This window comes from Panthera onca, chromosome B1 (genome assembly GCF_046562875.1).
Source record: "Panthera onca isolate mPanOnc1 chromosome B1, mPanOnc1 haplotype 2, whole genome shotgun sequence".
NCBI classification, from domain to species: Eukaryota; Metazoa; Chordata; class Mammalia; order Carnivora; family Felidae; genus Panthera; species Panthera onca.
The window spans coordinates 105,815,489-105,839,493 of record NC_138342.1 but is presented as its reverse complement, the minus strand read 5'-3'; positions in this window follow the sequence as shown (position 1 = coordinate 105,839,493).

Genomic DNA, 24,005 nt, shown 5'->3' with positions numbered 1-24,005 from the left:
AGGTAAATAAATAAATAGATTAATTAATTAATTAATTAATTAAATCTGGTGAGGCAAGCAAATCACCAATGTCTGGTTAACATCAAGATGCAAAAATTAACTCAATTAACATTGCAAAGAAAGCAATTAAAATGTACAAGAAATATGCATCTATTTTTCCTGACAAGATCAGTTCTCTTCACTAATTAGGGAAATGATATTTAGATCAAGGAAATTGTAGCCTATAAAGAATCAATCCTCCTCTAAAATCATTAAAATCACAGTGTATAGTAGTGTATTAAAATTATCAAATACTAATTATATATAATATATAATAGCATAGAGTGGAATAAATTAAATACATTATTTAGTATAGGACCCCAATTTTGTTAAGTGACTGATGAATTTTAAAAATTAGTAATTTTGAGGGGTGCCTGGGTGGCTCAGTTAAGCGACCGACTCTTGGTTTCAGCTCAGATCATGATCTCACAGTTCATGAGTTCGAGTCCTGCCTTGGGGCTCTGTGCTGACATCTTGGAGCCTGCTTGGGATTTTCCTTCTCTCGCTCTCTCTCTGTTCCTCCCCACTCACACGGTTTCTGTCTCTCTCAACATAAATAAATAAGCTTAAAAATATCAGTAATTTTGAGAAGCGCCTGGGCGGCTCAGTCAGTTAAACATTTCACTAGTGATTTCAGTTCATGTCATGATTTCACATTTCCTGAGATTGAGCCCCGCATCGGGCTCTGTGCTGAGGGTGGAGTCTACTTGGGATTCTCTTTCTCCCTCTCCCTCTGCCCCTCCCCTGCTTGCTCTTCTTTTCTTTCTAAACTTAAAAAACATTAGTAATTTTGCTAAATGCCTTGCTTTTGAGTTATGAATTTATTTTTTTAGCATTTACTAGCATGTAAACTTCTAGAGATTATAAAATTGTTTTGGAAGCTCAATTTTATGCAACTGACTGAAGTTGACTATACTTTAATAAATATTATAGAATAGGAGCTCTAACCTCTTTTGTTTAGGAGTTCATACATTGTACATATCCCTATTCAGCCTAGTAGGGCTGGTGTTCACTTTATTTGTATGGGCAGGCTCTATTAGGTAATTGGTGACTCTTAACAGTTGGTAAGACTCTGACTTACTCATCCTTAAATATTTTGAGTATTCTTTCACCAAGGATTTTGAAAAATAATATCCTTTCCAAGGAGTTGTTATTAGAATTAAATAAAGTGAATTATATAAAGTTTAAATTATTGTAGTAGTTTTCATATTCATCTTTCTGGTTATATCACTGTCCTAAAGTAAGTTTTTCTCAACGTTATTCTGTTAAAAGAGAAGTCAAATAATGACTTTCTTTGGCTCAAAACCCTCCAATGGTTTACTATAAAAATGAAAGGATTCTCAATAACCCTATGTGACCTGGCTCTCATCTAATTCACTAGTCTCATTTCCTCATGTTCCCACTTCTCTAGTCATACTGACTTCCTTGCTGTTTCAGGATCATATATGGCCCACTCTTGACTCAGAATGTTTGCACTAAGTATTTCTTCCAACTGGAACTTCTTTTTCCTATAAAGTTACATGCTCCAATCTTTCACATCATTCAAGTCTTTACTAAGTTGTTACCTTCTTGGTGAAGATTTCCATGGTATCTGATTTCAAATTTCAAATTGTACCCATAGCACACTTTCTCTCCCACCCTTGTTAACTTTTCAACATACTACTGGTAACATTATAAAATACTATATAGTTTGCAATTTTATTTTGTTTATTGTCTGACTTTTTCAACTAGTATGTATGCTCTATGAGACCAGGATTTTTGGTCTACTTTGTTCACTGTTGTAGGTCCAGCACATAGAAGAATATTTAGCACTATAGAATCCATACAATACACATTTTTTAAATAAGAAAAATGCAGAGAGGAGTCAAAGATGACTTTAAAATTTTGTTGACTGAGCAACACGAAGGAGTGAGTTGATTTTAAATGAAATGGGATAGGCTAAAAAAGGAGTAGATCTTGAAGGTGAGAGGCATCAGCAGATAAATTTTTGATGTTACAAATGAGACACCTAACCAAGTGAAGATACTGACTAAGCAATTGGATACATGAGCCTGGAGTTCAGGGCACCATTACACTTAGAAGATACAGGGTTGGAGTTGGGAGCCATTATATTAGAAAACAGGATGAGATTGCGAAGGAGTTGAGTGTAGATAGAAGAGAAAAGAGGCCTAAGATGGAGGCATGAACAATTTCAACACTAACAGGTAAGAGAGAGAAGTTATTCATTGAAGAGAATAAACACAGCCAGAGATGAAAGGAAATTCATGAGGGGGTCATGTCCTGGAAACGAAGAGAGGAAAGTGTTTCAAAGGAGATAGTGACCAACTCTGTTTAATCCTGCTGACAGATCAAGGAAGATAAGGGTGAGAACTGACAGGTAGATTGGCAGTGTGAAGGGTTACTCAAGGCTTTCACGTAAGACAAGTAATAGTAAAAGTCTGGCTCAAGTGTTTCAAGAAGAAGGGAGGTGAAGAATTGGAAATGATGAACATAGACAATGGTTTCAAATTATTTTATGAAAAGCAATGAGAGAATTGAAGCGGTATTTGAAGAGGGAAAGGAAGTTAAAGGGATATGTTTTTGTGTTGTTTAGTTTTCTCCTTTTAAAGATAGAAGGAATTGGGGCGCCTGGGTGGCTCGGTCGGTTAAGCGTCTGACTTCGTTTCAGGTCATGATTTCACGGTCCGTGAGTTCGAGCCCCGCATCGGGCTCTGTGCTGACAGCTCAGAGCCTGGAGCCTGTTTCAGATTCTGTGTCTCCCTCTCTCTCTGCCCCTCCCCTGTTCATGCTCTGTCTCTCTCTGTCTCAAAAATAAATAAACGTTAAAAAAAATTAAAAAAAAATAAATAAAAAGATAGAAGGAATTATGACATATTATGGAGAGATTCAAGAGAGAAGGAAAATCTCATAATGTAGGAGAAAGTGTGATTTTCAGAATCAATGTCCTTGAATGGTGAGAGTTAATGGAACAGAATTTACATGAGAAGGTTTTGCTATAAACTGGAACATCAGTAGACAATATACAGCAACAAGAGAAATGGCAAGTGTATGTGGCTGGGTGTAGGTAGGTGAAAAGAGTGGATGGTTGTAGTTCTCTTCTGAGGATTCAGATAGTTTCAACAAAACCAAAGTCATTTGGTGAAAATGAGATATGGGGAGTAAATATGAAATTCTTGTTTAGGGGAGCAGAAAAGTAAGTTTATTTGGAAAACTTAATTTGATTACCATATTATTAGGAAACAATCTGAGTTAGTGATCATAAATTTGAAGTGGGACTGGTCAGCATATTTGTGTGTTTCCTTTATCCCATACACCATAGGCATAGGTATGGAGTAAACTGAGCATGAATTTGGGGTATATCTAAGATAGTGGTTGTAATGCCTGATCATGAGCCTTAAATTGGGGAAAGGAGTACATAAGAACATGAAAAGGAAGAGAAACAGGGAAAGATGGCCCTGTCAAAGCCCCAGGGGGGCTAAAAATTATTGGAATCAGGAGACCATGGAAAATGAGCTGAAGTTTGGGTTGAAGTTTAGGATACTTGAAATTGTGGCTATGGAGAGGTTCCAGCTACTAAAAATGACACAATCTAGGTCATAACTAAGGGTGTATGTGACTGAGATGGGAGAACAAGATCGTTAGTGGACAAAAGACGGTAACTCAGAGATCAAGCATTGAGGGATTACCCACCTGGATTACGAGTGTGGAATGTAGAAGGAAACAAAACATTAAATCTCTAAGGAAAGAGGGAGAATGGACCAGGAGTTGGTAGATGACTACAAAGAGAAAGGACATTGTATTCATTGTTACACTAATCCTATATCATAAAATTCTCAGGTGATTGTTCTCAGGGGAGAATAAAAGAGAACGGTCTGGAAGCATCAATGAGAACCAAGAAGGATGCCTTCAACACCATACCAGTGGAAAGGTATGGATGGGATTAAAATAACCCTTACAGGGGCGCCTGGGTGGCGCAGTCGGTTAAGCGTCCGATTTCAGCCAGGTCACGATCTCGCGGTCCGTGAGTTCGAGCCCCGCGTCGGGCTCTGGGCTGATGGCTCGGAGCCTGGAGCCCGTTTCCGATTCTGTGTCTCCCTCTCTCTCTGCCCCTCCCCCGTTCATGCTTTGTCTCTCTCTGTCCCAAAAATAAATAAAAAAATAAAAAAAAAAAAAAGAAAAAAAATAACCCTTACATGCAAAGACTTTAGTGGAAATACATACTCAAGGGAGAGCCTGGTTGCAATTAGATCAAGAAGAGGAAAGGCATATTCAGAGAAAGTAACATACATTGGCTAAACCAGAAGGTATTGAGGGAGGGTTGAGAGTTTGGGAGGCTTGGGAAATTAGGCCAGAAATGTGATTTATAGGGCCTTATAGGTAGTAAGACCTATAATTTATTATCAAAACCTAAAAGAGGCCCCAATAATAATTACACCAAGATAAAAAAGCATACACTGGGACTGTCCCAGGCAAATTCTGTTAAATGGTCATCCTACCCATCAGACTTGCAAATTATGAGGTTAATTGTAACAATAACAGGAGAAAAGTGAATAAAGATGTTGGTCTTGATGGTTCCGAGATAGACTGCCCGAAAGCAGAGAGTTGTAATCGTAGTGGCAATAGGGATAGGTAAAGGGCCAAATTTTCTCTGCAGGAATATATAGTGTTTTCAACTATTACTTGAATCCATTTTTATAGCGCCGTGGCTATTAACACTGGAACTGTATTATTTCCAGCTAATGGTGAATCTAAAACTTTTGTCACACTGTACTCAATGGATGTAGTTCTCTTTTTTTTTCCCATTGTTTAACAGTTTCATCCCTGGTATTTGTTATCTTCGCCTGGAGTTTTCTCTCTTTCAACTACATGGTGGTATGCAAATACTACTGTTTTCCTAGGCAGGCTGAAATATCATGGCCTTCATGAACCTGTTCTTGACTCTTTCATCTGGGCATTAGCTGTCCTTCCTCTCAATTCTCCCAGCATTTTATCAATACTTCTATTGATTTATTTATTAGTTTTTGCCTTTTACAGTACTAAATTACTTAGATATCTTACCTTTCCTTTTAATTTTTTTAAATGTTTATTCATTTTTGAGAGAGAGAGAGAGAGAGAGAGCGCGAGCAGGGGAGGGGCAGAAAGAGAGGGAGACACAGAATCTGAAGCAGGCTCCAGGCTCTGAGCTGCCTGCACAGAGCCGGATGCGGGGCTGAAACCCACAAACCTCGAGATCAGGACTGAGCCGAAGTCCCACGCTTAACCAACTGAGCCACCCAGGCACCCAACCTTTCCTTTTCAATGAGTAAGTTCCTTGGGGACAGAGTTTATATATGCAAACCTCCATTATCCTACCACTATGTGTTATAAGATAGGCTTTCAATAAGTGTATAGATAAATAATGGAATACATGAATTTTGAAGAGAATCCACAACATTATTTATATCTGTTAAATACTGGAAAATAAGAAGAGCTTCTCAGAAATCAAGCTGGCATACAGCAAAGAATAAAATATTAGAAATCAAGAGAGCCGCACAAACAGTAAGATACTATATAAATAACAATAGTTACAACTCCACAAACTTGATGTTTGCTGCGAAATGTACAAATACTATTCTGCATTATATTTCCCTGGAGTTTTAAGCAAGTTTGATTTTAATAACCTTAAAAAATTACTAAAGTTTATTTTTTTTAAATCAAGCTATGTATACATATTGATTTGCTATATTCTGTAAAGAAACTAAATGCAACTTGTATGTTAGCATATCGTGTCTAAATTGCAGACTTGGAGAAACTGAAGACAAAATATTCTCTCTTGCTTTCTCGTAGTATTGATGTGTAAAATAACAGACTGTTCACTTTTTAATAGGTAAGGATTCATATGCAGATATGATTTTTAAAAATCATTGTTATTTTTCTTAGGTATTAAAAAATGTGCTTCCTGGAGATTAGAGCAAAAGATTATAACAATTCTTGAGACGATAATTTATGGATAATGACTAAACATTTGCTTGTTCAGGTTTACAGACAAAACATGACTTAATAAAACACTGAGCCAAATCAGACCATGTTTCGATATTATGAACGTGTGTATGCATATGTATATTTTTGCTTACTCTAAATTCTTTTAGATTAGTTATTAGGTATTTTAAAAGGTTAATACCTGAAAAAACTGTAAAGTGGCTGTAGAATTCTCGAGAGTATCTTTTAGGAAGAAGGTTACTTTGCTATCACACTAGATTTGCTCAGTTAAAAGAAGGAATGTATAGGGGGCGCCTGGGTGGCTCAGTTGGTTAGGTGGCCAACTTCGGCTCAGGTCATGATCTCGCGGTCCCTGAGTTCAAGCCCCATGTCGGGCTCTGTGCTGACAGCTCAGAGCCCGGAGCCTGTTTCAGATTCTGTGTCTCCCTTTCTCTCTCTGACCCTCCCCCGTTCATGCTCTGTCTCTCTCTGTCTCAAAAATAAATAACCGTTAAAAAAAAAATTAAAAAAAAAAAAAGAAGGAATATATAGGTCTAAACTTTTTTAAGAATATTCTTTTCATAACATTTTTATTCCAGACATACTTCAAATGAATCAGTGGACATTTCCTCCAAAATTTTAAACTAATTTTTATATAAAAATTTTTAAAAATGCAGCAGATCAGGCTTCTCAAAATACCCAATAAAGTGAGGATTATTAGATATTAATTAGTAGATGTTAACGATAGGTATTTATGTCACACATTACCCTATTCAATTATTCATTTGTTCAGGTTTATAAACAAGTCATGCCAAAACATTTCATTTTGTTTGTCTTTGGTGTAGTTTGTCCAGAAGCATTCCAATAATTGAGAAATTTTAGTTTAGCCTAAGAAATCTGAGATGTTGACTATAAAATATACTCCCTTTATATTTTTATATATAAAAGAAAATCACTTTAATATCCTCCATATAATTATATCTTTATATTAATAAAAAGAATGCTTATATAAAAAATTATGTAGGGAATTTTATGGGTAATTTAAGAATAAAAATGTATGATTGAGAGAAATTAGAAAAGTTGTGATTGATCAAATCAGATACTAAATGTTGGATACAAATGTAAAGGGTGAATGCAAGTTCCCTCTGATATAGAAAATCCCCTGGGCTGTTGTTCAAATTTAGTGCCTGGGCTTGTTTGTCTTTGGGAAGTTGTAGTTTTGAAACTCAGAATTAGATACTATAAGTCAGTGAGAATAATAAGGTAAGGATTCTGCACACAATTCTGATGTGTAGAGAGGGGGTTCCCACACCACCAAGCAATCCTCAAGTCCCCAGCTGGCTATCCTACAATTTAATTCAATTCTGACCCTATCTACCTGGATATAGTTTCAGATCCCACAGATTAAGGATTCAGTCCCACAAGTCTGCTCCCCACGCCCACCCCCTGACCCCCGCCACACACACTTCAGATACCAATGTCAAGCCCAGTTTTTTATTGTGTATTTCTGGCCATCTGGCTGTAAATCAGAGGTTCCCACAAAACTCTCCTTGGGTTTAATTAATCTGCTAGAGTGGCTCACACAACTCAGGAAATATTTTACTTACTAGATCACTGGTTTATTATAAAATATATATCTAAGAAATAGCCAGATTGAAGAAATGCATAGGGCAAGGTATGGGGAAAGGTTTCCATGCCCTCTCTAAGTGCACTCTTCTCACCAAATTTTCACATGTTCACCAACCTGGAAGCTCTTAAAACCTCATTCTTCTGTGTTCAAATGGATGCTTCATTACAAAGGTATGATTGACTAGATCATTGGCCATTGACCATGGATACAACTCCAGCCCTGCTACCCAATCCCGGGGGTGGAACTAAAAGTTCTAACCCTCTAATCACAGGTTGGTTCTCGGGGAAATCAGCTTCCTCTCCTTAAGGGCAGCCCAAAGTCAGTCATTAACATAACAAAAGACAGCTTTCTGTTCTCATCATAGGAATTTAATGGTTTAGGAGCTCTGTTCCAGGAACAGATTTCTAAGAAATGTACTAAATAACTTTGTCAATCTTGATTCTTTTCTTTGTTATTCCTGGCCATTAGGTATCTTTACATTTGCTTTTATATTGCTCCTATCTATTTTGCCTTGGTGACTTGTACACATACTACTCATTGTATTGCTCAAACATATGGAAAAATGGTTGACTTAATAATACTGTGTTGACCATTGTCTTTGTTTAAGGAAACAGAATAAATCATTGTTAAGAGACATACAAGCATCCTCTTTTAAGGTCAAATTTCTATTTAAGTATCTTGTTTAGTCCTTTCTTTTAGCCCCTTTGGGACTATAAGTCTCAGAAAAAGTTAAGTATTAAGTTTTCTTTGAGAACAAAATTACCCCAGCTTAGTTAAATCTTATGAGGTCAGATTTCTATTTATGTCTATCAGGCATTCTTTTACCTTATTGAAACTACTGCTGTCAGAAAAGTGTAAATGCTACTCTTCTTAAGTAAATAAAATTCCCAGCTCAGTGGAAGGCTTGGTTTGCTCCGGATTAGTAGGCTATTAAAGTTTAGCTAAAAACTGGGCTCCTGCAATAGTAAAATTAGCCTAGTTTTCACCTGGCTTTGTTCACCATTCTTGAAGATTCAGTATTCAGGTACCAGTCCTTTGGGGATTCTTCCCTAACTTCTCCTCCAAATCTGAGTTAGGGTCCAGTTTACAGCATCCTTCCTAAGCCCCAACAGCATAATGCACTTAATCAGTTGTTCTCAAAGTGTCTTCCTAAGAACAGCAAAATCAACATTACACAAGAACCTGCTAGTAATATAAAAAAAGGTCATGGGTCCTCTTCCCTCACTTCTTGAATCAGAAATTCTGGGGTTGGTGCTCAGCAGTCTGTATGTTCAAGCATTCTAGGTGATTGAAATCCACTGGATTTCATATTCCATTTAATCTTTTATTTACCTATTTAGCTCCTAGCCTAGTAAGGGCCCTTAGAATGTGTCCAATAAATGTCTATTATATTAATTATCAAAATGAAATTCAGGCTATGTATTCAGGCCCTCTGGCTAGAGGGCAAATTCAGTCAATTTCACTTTGCTGTTTTAAAAGATGAAGAATGACAAAAAATGGAAGAGTTACTTTTTGAAAAAACAGTGAGTGGAAAAATTTGGAACACATAAAAGGAAAGTGCAAAATATTAATGAGCCTAATTTATTGTTTAGTCTAATTATTTTCTAAGAAATTGTAGATACATGTTCCCTTTGATCTTTTTCTCATAATCTTATTGATAATCATAGCTAATATTTTTGTAGGCTGATTCTTTTATGAACTCTTCTAATCCCCATTATTTCTACCCTCGTTTTACAGATGGAAAATGTGAGGCAAAAGAGGTAAGATAACAAAACTATCACCTGCTAGAGCAATGACTCGAAATCAGACAGTCTGGGTTCAGAGTCCATCTCCCAGTTAGTACTAATCACTTTGCTTACATTGCCTTTTTTGTTTAAGCTATATGATGATTGTTATATCTCCAGAAATCCTTTCTATTCCATAAAAATTTCTCTGACAATTCAAAGATTACAGTATCCTTCAACTTTATCCTTGAATTTCATAGAGTTCCTGTCTAGTAATTCATATTACTTTTTAGGGTCACATTCTGTGATGGTTATTTGTACTTATTCATAGAAAGTTATTTAGCTTTTCATTACTGCATTGGCGGTTTTGATTTCTTTAAGTTAAAAAGTCCAATTTCCTCCTTAGGTAAGAATTGATTTCCCTCTCCAAAAAATAAATTAGACTTTTTTGTTTTTAGTTCTGAAGATTAAACAGATTCCCATCTTGCTTCAAATTTTTTGATAAATTAAGGCCACAAAACAATTGGATTAAATGTTTGAAAGTCAGAATTCACATATCTGATAGCTAAGAATAAGAACTTTGATTTGCTAACTCAGTATAGGGATGAGGGAAGAAAATAGAAGGTTTATAGACAAAAACATTCATAAAAGTTAAAAACATGAAATGACTTATTCATGAGAATTTTAATTACTATTGGGTACAACCACAAATATAAATATATGACGACAGAAAGTGAAGAATTAACCAACAAAATGGAAGAATTGGTTTTTGAAACAACAATGAATGGCAATTCAATTTAGGAATAGATAATAAAAAATTAATTTATAATACTGATTTATTGTTTAATCGAATTATTGTTTCGGTAGTTATTGAGTAGGTATACATCAAATATTTATTCTCTTCTATAAGGTTTTATTTATTTTTTCATTTAGAAACTCTCCAGCTGAAGGACTGGATGTTGACTTCAGCTATTTTATAGGATAATTCTTCAAAAACTTGGAAGTTTTTTTCTAACTGTCACAAGACAATTTATAGCGATCATGAAATCGTTGTACCCATGTGGGGTTATGTATGCATATGATATATGTCAATACTTATACAGTATACAGTATGTAAACATTTGATTCTTATTTGTATACATTCATGATGCATGTATGTATAAACACCTATGATAAAATCATAATAATTTTTTTTTATTCTAAAATCTATTTAAACATTTAATTTAGTTAATGATTGGATCTCCAGGACATCGGTTTTTTTTTGAACAAGTATAACAGATTGGAGTTTAGGTGAGTTTCCAAATCCTAGTGTGATACTAAGAATTACAAGCAAGTTTTAAATCACTGCTTTTCAAATGTGTTTGATAAATAAATTAGTATTCCTGTGATTATGTATGATTTGCCTATGAATCTACAATACCTTATAAACAGTAGAAGTGAAGATGCCAGTTTCTATTTCAGGTAGAAAGTCTGTATGCTGCTTTATCAGCGTGTACAGAGGCATTTTTGGAGGGAGAGGACTTTCTGTGAACTGTATTAATCCTTCATCAATTAGATGAAACATTTCAGTAAATCATTTAAATTTATTTTCCTTTGAATGGCTTAGATTTCCATCCCGTTATTTTAGTGTCTGCGTCACTAGAGGCCACTGTTGCCTTTTTGATATATTTCATAACTCAAAGCCTTGAAGTAATATGTCTGAATAATCTCAAAAGCTATCAGTTTTAGAAATAGAAGAAAACTTGTATTATCTTTTGTGCAGTCAGCCTACTTGAAATATTAAAAAGAAAAGATTTTCTGTACTTTTAAAGCAAAATGTGAAATTTCATTTAAAAATTGAGTCACTTCGTTTATATTTAAGTATACATGTGATATGTAAATATAGATGTTACTTCTCATATGGCATGTATTTGCCCCACATTCTATGTTCCTCGGTGGTTATAGAAGCATCAGAAACCTACTGTCAGTGAAATATCTTTGTAAAATAATTGACTCTAAAAGACACTAATAGAAATCAAAGGTAAAGTAGAATGGTTAAAGTTATTGAGTGCCAAACATTATCCTAAGAATGTTATGTTCATTACACCAGTTAATTCTTGTAACAGTCTTGTGAGTTATCTACCAATGGTATGCTCAAAGTATAGTTGAGGAAACTAGGGGACAGAGAATTTTTAAAAATGGCCCAAGATTGTATGCTATGAACAGTATGTTATAAGGACTACCAAACAGAAAAGTAGATATGGAATATACATTATGTGTGTGTGAATGTATGTGAAGTTATATCTATAAAATTATGCATTATATCTGTATATATACATGCACACGCACGTGCACACATTTACAATTTTGATAGTGATGCCATTGTTTAGAGCCATGCCCTGTCTGAGATTTTTCTCTACTTACTAGAAAATTAGCCTATTACTGTTTTATATATGCTGACAGAAAACACAAAACTCCTAGGTCGGAGACAAAGGACTTGATTACTCACAACTAAAACAGTAGCCAGAGCTTCATATTTATGCCTGTTCACCTATGCCTTCCAGATCTCAAAGATGCCTGCACATGTAGTGAATTGCATTACAGCAGAGGGTCACTTGACTTGGGGATTTGCTGATTGTATAGCAAGAAAAAGCTTGCTCCCTGTCCAGAGAGAGATGCTAACTCACCTCTCAGGGTTGCTCACTTCAGTCACAACCTTGAGAAACTGCTCAGGTAAAGAGCTATCAGAGTTTTGAATTCTTAGAATATCCAATGAGAACATGCAAAGACCCATGGCTGATTTCCTCTCCAAATGGCCACCATCATATCTCATCTTATCTAATCTTATCTTGTCTTACTTATCTTATGCTTTCTCTGTGTGTGGCTCACTCCATGGTTTTCAAAGGACAGAGGAATGGGTGATATATGTAATGTAGCATTGTACTAGCAAGACAAAGACAAATCTATTGCCCTCAATTGCATTTTTGTCCCTTTCTTGTAGTTTGTATTAATTTCTCTGGGCAGTTCCATCTTATTCTCTCCCCCCCATTCCGTCCTGTTACATTCTCATTCATTCATTAAACACTTACTCAATCCTTATTTTGTATAGATAATATTTCTGTATGAAAACATGTTCATACCCTGAAAACACAAATTGTATTTGATATAATTACTTAAGGCTGTGGTAGTCTTTTAAAAAGTCTAATATATGAGAAAGGAATGATATTTTTTAACATTATATCAAATACCATGTATCAAAGACAAACTGCATTTACCGACTCTTGATTATGTGGATATCGACACCTAAAATTTTTATTTTGTAAAATATCTACAATTTTTGTAACTATCCATTTGTTGAAATTGAGTAACATTTTATTAAAACAACTTTATTCTCAATACTTTAAAAAGTGTTTTTCAATATAAAATAACTTGAAATCATTATAATAATTTTTAAAAGAAAGGATGTTTTATACATTACCCTTTCTTATACTCTGCTTTAGTATTTATAACATCATTCTTTACTGAAAATCACAGAATAAAAAAACTGACATCACAAATGGATTTCTAAGTGTCCTCTAAATGCAAAAGTCAGACTATAATTAAAAAATAAATTTTGGATTGTGGCAACTTAACATTGGAATTGATAACATACATATAATATCTAAATCCATACTAATTTATCATTCTTTCTAGTGAGAATGTATGCTAGGATCTAATTTCAAATTTCAAATATAACACATATTGGTAAAGAGAATATTTTCTTTATTATGAAAATTTTATCAGTACACACTTGTCCAAAGAAAGAGTTTGTAGTTTTAATCAAAATTCCAATATTACACTTTTTGAATTATTGAATGTCAACTTTCAAACTTGATTTTTTGAGAAACTATAGAATTTCATAATTGGCGGGAGCCTTGAAAATGTGCTATTTCACTTGTCCCATCATTCAGAGAGGAAGATGTACCTGCAAATACACTTATGAGGTAGCTGTCCACCCTTTGCATGAACATGGTCTATATACTGACTCAAACATATGCACCCAAATTTATTTTTCATATAATACAAGTAGACTGATACTTGCTCATTTGAAATGTTTTTAAACGTTTTTTGAAGTTTAATTTGGTAGGGAAAAATCTGTTATAAAATGGCCAACAGGACTGATAGGGTAATTCCAGTCCCTGTCTGAAGATTCGCCTTCTGGGCTCTTATTCCCTCCCGGCTTGCTGCTCCATCAAGTTACTACTAATGAGAAATGCATAAGTAACAGATTATAAATTGTCCCCTCTGCTTATGCTCAGAACTCAAACTTCTGGAGAATGATATTCTCTGAGCCCACCAGTGCTTTCCAAGATCCCCAAGTGCCACTTGGTTCTTCTGCCAGGTGATACAGACCAGTTTCTGTAACAATTTATTTATTTTAAAAGAGAGAGAAAGAGACAGTGCGGGGAGAGGCAGAGAGAGAGAGAGAGAGAGAGAGAGATAGATCAAGAGGGTGAGAGAGAGAGTATATCCCAAGCAGGCTCTGCACTGTTAGCACAGAGACCCACATGGGGCTCGATCCCATAAGCCGTGAGATCATGACCTGAGTCAAAATCAAGAGACGGATACTTAACTGACTGAGCCACCGAGATGCCCCACTCATTTGAAATTAAAAAAAAAAATAAAAAAAATAATAATAATAATAACAATAATAATATTTCTTTATTCTTGAGAGAGAGAGACAGACAGACAGAGTATGAGGGGTGGGGGGCAGAGAGAGAGAGAGAGAGAGAGAGAGAAAGACAGAATCTGAAACAGGCTCCAGGCTCTGAGCTGTCAGCACAGAGACCTACACGGGGCTTGAACTCATGAATTGTGAGATCATAACCTGATGATCATTAAGTCGTTAAGTTGGACGCTTAACCGACTGAGCCACCCAGGCACCCCATTTGAAATTTTTTAATCAGAGTAACACCATGCTATGGAAAAAAAGAATATGGCTTTTAGAATTAGACAAGTTGTAACATTAGCTGTGCTATTCGCTAACCAAAAATATTGTTATTTATTCTTTCTGAATCTCAATTCTCTAAACTTCTCTCATTCTTAAAATGTCAGAGCGAAGGTGTATGACAGATAAAATTGTCTTCATCACGTGAAACAACACTGGTTAAGAACCTAGAAGTCAGCCTAGAAATCAGTCCATGAGACCTACATTTTTGTTTTTTTGCTATCCCCCTATATCAATTGCTATGCCTTTATAGCCCAGTATAATTAAATTCATTCTTATACACTATCTCCTGCACAGAGAGCACATAGACCCTTAAGTAATAACAATTAATAGCAGTACTCTAAGTGATGAAAGAAATAAATATAATCATATTAAGTTATTCTAAAATATTTGTGAAAGCTAATTTCTTTTTGTTAGTAAACATAATTCAAAAATATATCACCAGCTATTTTTCTTTGAAAGAACAGAGGGTCAACTGTAGATCTATTGTTTTTCAGGCATGGATTTTCACCTGTTACTTAATGATTATGAAAGTATAATTATTTTTGTCCCATGAAGTTTTTTATCAATTGCATACCAATAGGAAATAAGATTAAATAATGCTAGACATGTACATTCATTTGAAAACAAAGGGGGGATTCATTTTTCCTTGTATACTTTTTATCAAAAAAGGTTACTTTAAAATTGAATAGGAAGTTGACGGAACACCCGGGAGGTTTTATCAGTGCTATGCAAATAGCTAATTACTAGGAGAAGGAAGAAGAATTTACTTTACTTGATAGACTTCCTGGGAATGTGAAGAGATTTTGAGTGTAGTTCATAAAAGGGCTATTTCCTGACAATCATATTTTACGACTAGAATCTATAGGGTCCAATTAACATGAGCAAATGTATTCAACCAAAAGTATTTGAATAGATCCTCAAGTATTTTTTTTATCTTTATAGGTAAGACACCTCAAAGCCTTTGGGAGTTTATTTATTTATTTATTTTTGTTAAGTATTTATTCATTACACAAGGTCAGCATGGAGCCCCATTCGGGGCTCAAACTCACAAACCCTGAGATCATGACCTGAGTCGAAACCAAGTGTTGGGCACTTAACTGAACCACCCAGGCACCCCACCATTGTGAGTTTTAAGAGAAATGAATTCTTCTAAGGTGTTCTACGGATACACTAACCTTATTGAATATTTCTCTAGCACACTTAATAGAGATATTCCCCATTTTTCAAAAGTTTGAGTTACACCACTTATTTAGTACCTGTTTTTGCTAACTAAGAGAAATCTAGAAGATTTTTACTTTTATGAAAAATGGTAAGAAGCGAAAATAAGAACTCAGCATTTGTTTTGCAGTGAGCTGTTATCGAGAGACAGCACAAACCTGGACCAGCAAGAGTGGCGCCACCAAGCTCCTTCCCTAAGAACTACACTCAGTATCCCAGCTTCAAGCCGCCATTGCTTTGCCCTGTGTCTGTGCTTTATCTCAAGTGATTTGTGCCACCATTAGCAGGATGTATCTTAAGGTATCAGAAAAGCCTGATAGGTTATTTTTGGGATCTGGGAACACTCGAAAAATTTTCCATGTAAATTAATGGTAATTCCTTCTTTGCTTTAAGCCATTTGGCTAATAAAAGGTTTCATAGGAATGCTCTACTTATGGATATCATGGAGAAAATTGTACAATGATTATAATAAGTAGGAGTTATCATGTCAGTAATGGTTTGTGTCTGTACCTGAATGGAAGAATTATAAAATTTGTGACGATACATCACAGATTTATGTAGGATTGATGACATGGTGGTGTATTTGGGAGAGAATTACAAGCAATTTAATGCAGCAATAATTGCATTGAATAAAGACTCTTGAACAAACTGGTTCACTTAACAAAATTTCAGTTAACAAAACCTGTCAATTCCTTTTGCTTTCACACATGCAGATGTATATTTTTTTTATTTATTTTTTAATTATTTTAATGTTTATTCATTTTTGAAAGACAGAGAGAGAGCATAAGAAGGGGTGGGGTGGAAAGAGAGGGGGACACAGAATCCGAAGCAGGCTCCAGGCTCTGAGCTGTCAGCACAGAGCCCAACGCAGGGCTCAAACTCATGAACCTCGAGATCATGACCTGAGCCGAAGTCGGACCCTCAACCGACTGAGCCACCCCAGCTCCCCCGTGCAGATGGTATTTTAAACAGCTGACTAAAACAAGCAGTTACTGTTATTCAATTACTGATATGAACACATAGACTGGATGTCAGCAAGCTTTTTCTGTAAGGACTAGAAAGCAACCATTTTCAGCTTCGTGGGTCAAAAGATTTCTATCCCAAGTGGTCAGCTCTGCCACTGTAGCACATAAACTGTCAGAGACAATATGGGCATGGCTGTGTTTCAATAATTTAGTTATTTACCAAAAACCAGTTAACAGGTTGTACTTGGAATGTGAGCTGTAGTTCACAAATTAATCACAACATTTTAGCTTATGAATTAGACCAATCACAATATTTTAGCTTAAGCTCGCCAACTGAAGTGTCATGAGGACAGAGACCTCATCTGTCCTGCTTACCCGTTGAACTTCAGAGCTTTGTGTAGCATCTGGAAGACAGGAGGAGTTAATAAAATGTGCTTAATTAAAAGTAAATGTGTATATACTATACAATAATTTCTAATAATTCAATAAGTGGTTACTTTATCCCAAACTTGACTTGTATCAATTAGCTATGCTTTAGAAACATACTAATACATTTTAGTGAATTTTATTATCATTCTCAGAAGGATACATGTCCTAACATTCGACATGATTTCTAGGTTATTACAGCAGTATATACCTTAGATCATCCTGTCTTTCTTATAAACAATTTTAAGGAATTTCTAAGATAGGAGACTACAACAATGCTTCTAAATTATGTGCTACCCACCAAAGAAAGGTCTTTGATGGACAAGAGCATTCTCCTCAGTGTAATTACACTCCAACCAGTCTTAAGAGTTAACTTCTTCAAGCTTATTCACTCCTTCCTTGCTGGCCTAAGCCCCTTGATCTTTAGCTGAATTCACCTCCTTTCCTGGAGATTTGCAGACCACTAGCTTTGAGGAATGAAGGACCAGACTTTCACATAAGATAAGTCCTGACTACATTGGAAAACAGCTGCTGCTGATGCCAGCAAGTCTGTTCAGGGTTATGTTGACATTCCACGAACCGTCTGGGCACCAGCTTCTCCTTCACATAAGCCTTCTCCCCCTCGCCCCTATTTTCCCCTTTTAAACCCTCTGGCTTCGCCTGGAAGGGGAAGATGGTCTTTGGAAGATTAGTCCACCACCTTCCCGGGTCGCTGGTTTCCTGAATAAAGCAACCTTCCTTTCCCACCATTGCTTGTGTCTCAAGTACTCATTTTCGAGCTTCTAAAAGCTGAACCTGAGTTCAGAACTGATTCTCTGTCCAATAACATCAGTACATAAACCGTGGGGAATGTTCATGTACATTCTGCTTGTCTATTTTCTTAAAACACAACATATGTAACAAGGATAGTCCAAAATGTTAACTTGAAAAATGTGACCATATATACAGATGATCAGAGTCAAATAGTCGCCTCATTTCAAAGGAAGATGAGAACATAGATGACAGTTACACAGGGAGGAAATAGCAATATAGGATGATAAGAGCCAAAGATTATAACTGTTGGAAATAAATCACAAGGAAATAGAAGTAAAAACTATATGAGTAATTTCATGATTAGGATCAAGAGTAAGTTGAGTTGCTGAACAAATCAAATGCATTTGTGAGGTATAATACTTAATAGAATAAGAAAGTGTTATGGAAACTGGTCTGGATCACCCAGCAGAAGAACCAAGCAGCACTGGGAAATCTTGGAAAGAAGGAGGTGTATTTTACACTGGTGGGACCCAGAGATCTGAGTCCAGAGTATCAACAGAGGGGACAATTTATAGTCTGTTACTTCTGCATTCCTCATTAGTGGTAATTGGGCGCCTGAGGCAACCAGGGTGGGAACAAGAACCCAGAAGGGAAGTCTTCAGGCAGGGACTGAAATTCCCTTATCAGTCCTGTGGCAATCATATAACAGATTTTTCCCTAACATTCCCCCCTTTGATGCTCCTTTAAACAGACCTACTCTGCATTAGAGGGCATCATCTTCATTTGTTATGGGCTGGTTCTTTTTCTTAGTTCCCTGACTTTGGTTGTAACTATTCCTGACTGGTTTACAAAGTAACAACAGCATTTTTCAAGGAAGATGCACGTGCCCCCTTTCTGGGCCGTGAAGAGTTCAAGTGCCCATCTGTTCTAGAGGGCAACTCCTGCCAGGGAACTTATTTGGCTCTGTAAGCACACTAGGGAGTCAGCCAGTTGTTAGTCCCACAGAAGAGCCTATGTCTCCTAGGCCAGTCTTTTCCCCATGGCTATTCCTGCCCCAGGTGAACGGGTAGTAACACTGCTCTTTTAGCCTAGGCCTTAAGGCTGAAGGTTATTCTAAGCATTAACTTTTATCGTGAGAATTATTTAATCTCCTTTTCCTGAGGCACACATATAAGTGTAAACCCTTCCCCAAAATGGCACTGGCAGCCTCCTTACTGGCAAGCAAACTAGCAGACCAAAAGAGGTTACAACACATTTATGCTTTGAAACCCCCCAGAGTCTTCCACTTAAAGTGCCCCACACTTACAAAGGGGGCCCACATTAGAGGAAATCAATACCAACAAAATATCCTATCCATAAGAGGAAGGTGAGTGTTAACAGGAACCTCTAGCTGTTTCCCCAGCTTTCTGGGGCAGCCTCTGCCAACCTGATGACAAGGAGTAAAGACAGTCTATTTATTTTATCAGACTGGCAATTCCTTAAGCTTCTGCCATGTGTAGACCAGCCTGCTTCCAGGGTGTGGCTGGAACAGGGCTAAAGATTGGACTTGGGTCAGCCTTCCAAGTCTGGGGCTCCTCAGGCTTGGCCCTCTTGACTCTCGAGTGGTGGACCCATGGAATGAGACCTGTATGAGGCCCTGTCCACTGTGGTTTGAGAGGGTCTTTTTCCAGTCTTTGATCTCGAACAAGTCCCCTGGTGAGAGGGGATATAGACGTGCAGGCAGCCCCACAGCACAAAGTGCAGGCTTACAACCTGGTCTCCTTGGCGGGTGATGATGGTGCCAGTTTTGGCATGATGGGGCAAGACCTGGTGGTTCAGGAGGGAGTGGTCACTGGTTCCCCTGCAGGTCCAGGTAGTGGGGCCCCAGTGAGGTCACGTTGCTGGCCAAGAGTCTCCCTTGGCTCCTTGATAGCTGAGGCGCTGACCACCCACTTGGAGCCACACACGGGGCTGATATGGCCCAGGAGGCCTGGGCCAGGGAAGAAGCACAGGGGCTGGATCTCGTGGCTGATGGTCCCACTGCAGCCTCACCATGATGATCTGTACCACCCGTACCAAGCTCTCGGGGTACTTGGTGAACGTGGTCGAGAAGGCCTCCACTGGCAGCTGCAGCACTGTGGAGTCTTGGGCCACCCAGGCAGACACAGTGCTCCTGGGGGTGCTGGTGGCCGGTGATGACGTCCAAGATGCTTAGGAGGCTATTGACACTGTTCCCAAGGACCACTTCCTTCACCACACATTTCTTCCCCTCAGATCCTGGCAGACAGAGCTCCAGCAGCCCATCCTGCACCACACAGATACTGGCATCCGGCTGGCCTGGCCGGAAGACAATCAACCTGGCTGAGCTGCTGGAAGACCATGTGTCGGCAGAGCTCCAGGAAGAGCAGCTTCTTGAAATGGCCCAGTACATGGACATTCTTGAGCATGTAGAACATCTTGGAGGGCAGGTGGGAGTTATCAAGGTCATCCTCATCAAGTCAGTTTCAAACACTGTGGGCAGGGGCTCCTTCCGTTGTAGTGTTGGTGCCTCTTTCTGGATGCACGGGATCTTCAATGCCTGGGGCCATCTGGGCCTGGAGTTTTCTGCACTCAGTCTCAGTCTGCATACTCGCAGGAGGATGAATACGGCTGTGACCAGCACTGCAACTCCAGCCCTAATCATCATGCCCAGCACCTCCCTTTTAGCTGCTATCTTGGCTGCTTTGTCAGCTAGATGATTTCCTCATGCTGTAGGGTTGTAAGCCAGACAGCCTCGAGGAGCTTTCTTCCCTGCTGCGGTGAGGCCCCTCTCTTTGTAGATTGCCCCCATATACTTGTACAGTAGCAAAGGTGTACTGGGAGTCGGTTGGCTTGCTTGTCCTTGCGAATGGTGAGGGCTCGGATTAAGGCATGTCACTACATACCCTGCCTTTCAAATGCCCTCTGTGATGAAACTGCTACCATCACTGAGCAAGGTGAGGTCTAAGTTCTGTCCAGCCTGGTCACACAGATCTGGGCAACTTGCAAATGCTTTATCAGTCACCTTATAACAGTGATGATCTGGTTTCCCTTCCTCAGAAGGTAGGAAAGTTGCAGGGTTCAGCATTTGCACTGCTTTAAGAGTGACCAGTGTATTCTCACAGAGGAGCCCCTGGTATTGTGCTAGCTGAGAGTTGGAGAGGCAGGAAAGTTTCTTCTCATGCACAAAGAGATTCCACAGTGAAACAGTCTGTGGCCAGCCAAAACCTGCTGGAAGGGACCTTCAAGGATGCACAGTGATACATCAACCTTATCACTTGGAATCCAAGAGAAGTAAGCCCCCCATCAACCTAGCTGAGGTTCTAGCTGAGGAGGGTGTACGGGTTTAGGACCACTGAGTGCCAGGCTTGAATTGGTTGGTACCGTCCTCCTGGCTTCTTGACTGGCAAGAGCAGGGTGTTACAGGGTGACTGGCATTCAACAAGAATGCCTGATTTCTTGGATGCCTGCCCTTGCCTCTTGTGGGAGGGGGCATTTCCGCCTGTGGTTGAACCCCCGGGATTAACTCTACAATGACAGGTTGTGGGCAAGTCTGGGGAGGGGCGGGTTGTCCTCAGCCCATACAGTGGGGAAGGCAGTCCTGAATTGGGGCAGGCTGCTTGGTTGGGTCTGGGGACAGAATAGCCTCAATTTGGATCTGATCAGAGATTGGTGCACCCCCTTGGCTCAAAGGTTATTTGAGCCCCCAGCTTTGAGAGTATATTTGGGCCAAGTAGAGGGATAGGACACTCAGGTAGGTAGAGGAATTCATGCCATACCAGTGGCCTCCAAATTCACATAAAAGTCATAGTTTGGCCCCCTACTTTTATTTTGACTGTGGGCTCATGGGGGCCAAGAAGAAGTGAGCCTGGTCCCCCTCAATCTGAATCTATTCCTGCTTTAATGTCTTTTCTCTTTGCATCAGGCACATTGTTCTTTTGCTAGGAGGTTTTGGGCCTCCCCCTTTTTGGGGGCTGGACCTTCCCCATCCTTTTGTTGTGGCTCTCTTTTGCCTCGGGGTCAAGCAGGGTGTAAGCCCCACATAGTCTCTCATAATAATCCCTGGGGGATTCCCCTTGGACTGGGCATATTCATGGCCTTCTTTGCCCCTGCTCAAATACCCCAAGAGGAGAGCCTCTTGGTACCGGTGGCTGTGGACCAGCATCTGGAGAGCACCTGCACCTGGTGTGGAGGGCGCAATCTGGCCACTGGTCCAGGGGAGAGAGAATCTGCCAAGCCTGGGGGTGGTGGGGAGACCGGAGGTGGCAGAGTATCAGGAACTGGGAGGTTCATACAGCAGGCGAAAGATTGGTTCTTCCTCCAGTTCACCGGTGAGAATTTGTGGAGGTCGGGACTTACACAGGAACTGATCAGGGTAACCTGGGTCTCTGGCGACAACATACCAGATGCAGTGGACCATTGGGACATCTAAGGTTGCCTCTGAGAGCCCTTCTACACCAAAAGTGGGTCATTCTAACTCACATAGGGTCCTTAACTTGCCAGGGGTTATCTTAATTCCATAGTCTCCCAAAAACCCCTTCTTTGCTTTGTCCCGACTCCGTAATGTTCCCGTGAGGCGGAGTCGCAAGGACAGACAGAGGGATGGGGTGCCCCCTCTAAAAAGGAGACCAGTCAGATGCCCATCTGGCCATGTCCTGAAGGAATTTAGGTGACGCTTAGCTGTAGTGACTCAGCTTTGTGCCTTACAATTGGAAACTATTCTGATGCCGCCATAGACTGTATGTCATTCACCATGGAATCACAGTTGGGCCCACTGAGACTCTGTGAGCTTTTGGGGACCTTAAGGGTGCCCCCCCATGGAGCCACAGAATTGAACTCGGCAGGCAAGCCAGACCGAGTTGCACATTCACACTCACATACACATCAGAGGTTATTACATTCCCTCCCACAGAATGTCTACAGATGAGACCACTAAGGTCTCCGGGGAGTGATCAGGTCCCCCCTTCCACCACTTACAGGTAGGCTGATGGGGCACCGTAACAGATTTCCTGTCAGTGGGACCATTGATGTCTCCAGGGAGTGATCAGGTCACCCTTCCACCACTACAGGTGGGCAGGACAGGACAGAATTATTTCCCAGGCCTTACAGATATCTGATGTCATGTCCAAATCCTCCATTGCCAAGTCTCCTTGAGTCTGGCGGGAACGGCGGAGCAGGGCTGGCCCAAGGTGACCAAGCAGGAGACTGCCAAAATCCAGGCAGGGCGCACCTTCTCCGTTGCGATTCCTTGTTCCCTCACCATCTCGCCATTTTCCCAAACCAGCAGCAACAATGGGCCAGTGCGGTTGGGTTTCCAGATCAGGGAACCAAATGTTACGGACACTGGTCTGGATCACCCAGCAGAAGAACCAAGCAGCACTGGGAAATCTTGGAAAGAAGGAGGTGTATTTTATACTGGTGGGACCCAGAGATCTGAGTCCAGAGTATCAACAGAGGGGATAATTTATAGGCTGATACTTCTGCATTCCTCATTAGTAGTAATTTGGCGCCTGAGGCAAGCAGGGTGGGAATAAGAACCCAGAAGGGAAGTCTTCAGGCAGGGACTGAAATTCCCTTATCAGTCCTGTTGGCCATCATATACCAGATTTTTTCCCTAACAAAAGTACTAGATAACTGAAAGTGTAATAAATTATGGGACAATTTGTTCCTCAAGGAAACAGGTATAGTGTTGGGCACACATGTAAATAAAATAGCAATTCTCTTACTGAAATTCTTGGGTAAGATAATTAGAAATTTTAACATGAATATTGAATGAAAGAAAAATACAAGAAATAATAGAAGAGCAACTAACAGAAAAAGACAGGAAAAATTCTAGAGAGATAAAAAGCTACTAACTCGGGGCAGCTGGGTGGCTCAGTCAGTTAAGTGGCTAATTTCGGCTCAGCCGAAGCAACTTAGGCTCCTGATTCTTTGTTCCTCTAAATCCAACCATGTAAAAAAAAAATTTTTTTTTTACTCTTGAAAAAAAAAAAAAAATTACTTTGCCTTTAAAGCAAGGGGCTCCCAGAATAGGAAAGTTTGGGAGTCTAGATTCAGAGAGGTTTGTGATAATTCTTATTCTGCATATTCTTACTGTACTTGTATCTGGTAGGTAGATAGTTGAAGAAAGTCTGCATAATTAGAAAATACTCATTTAGCTAAAGTGGAAAACTTGCTTGGAGAGGTGAAGGTGCACAGGTACCAGCTAATATTGGTATATAATTAGCACCAGGCATGTCTAGAATGGGGGTGTGGAGTGAAAGCACAAGGAAAGCATGTAAGTAATGTCCATATGTGTGTGGAAATGGTAATGATAATGGCATGGA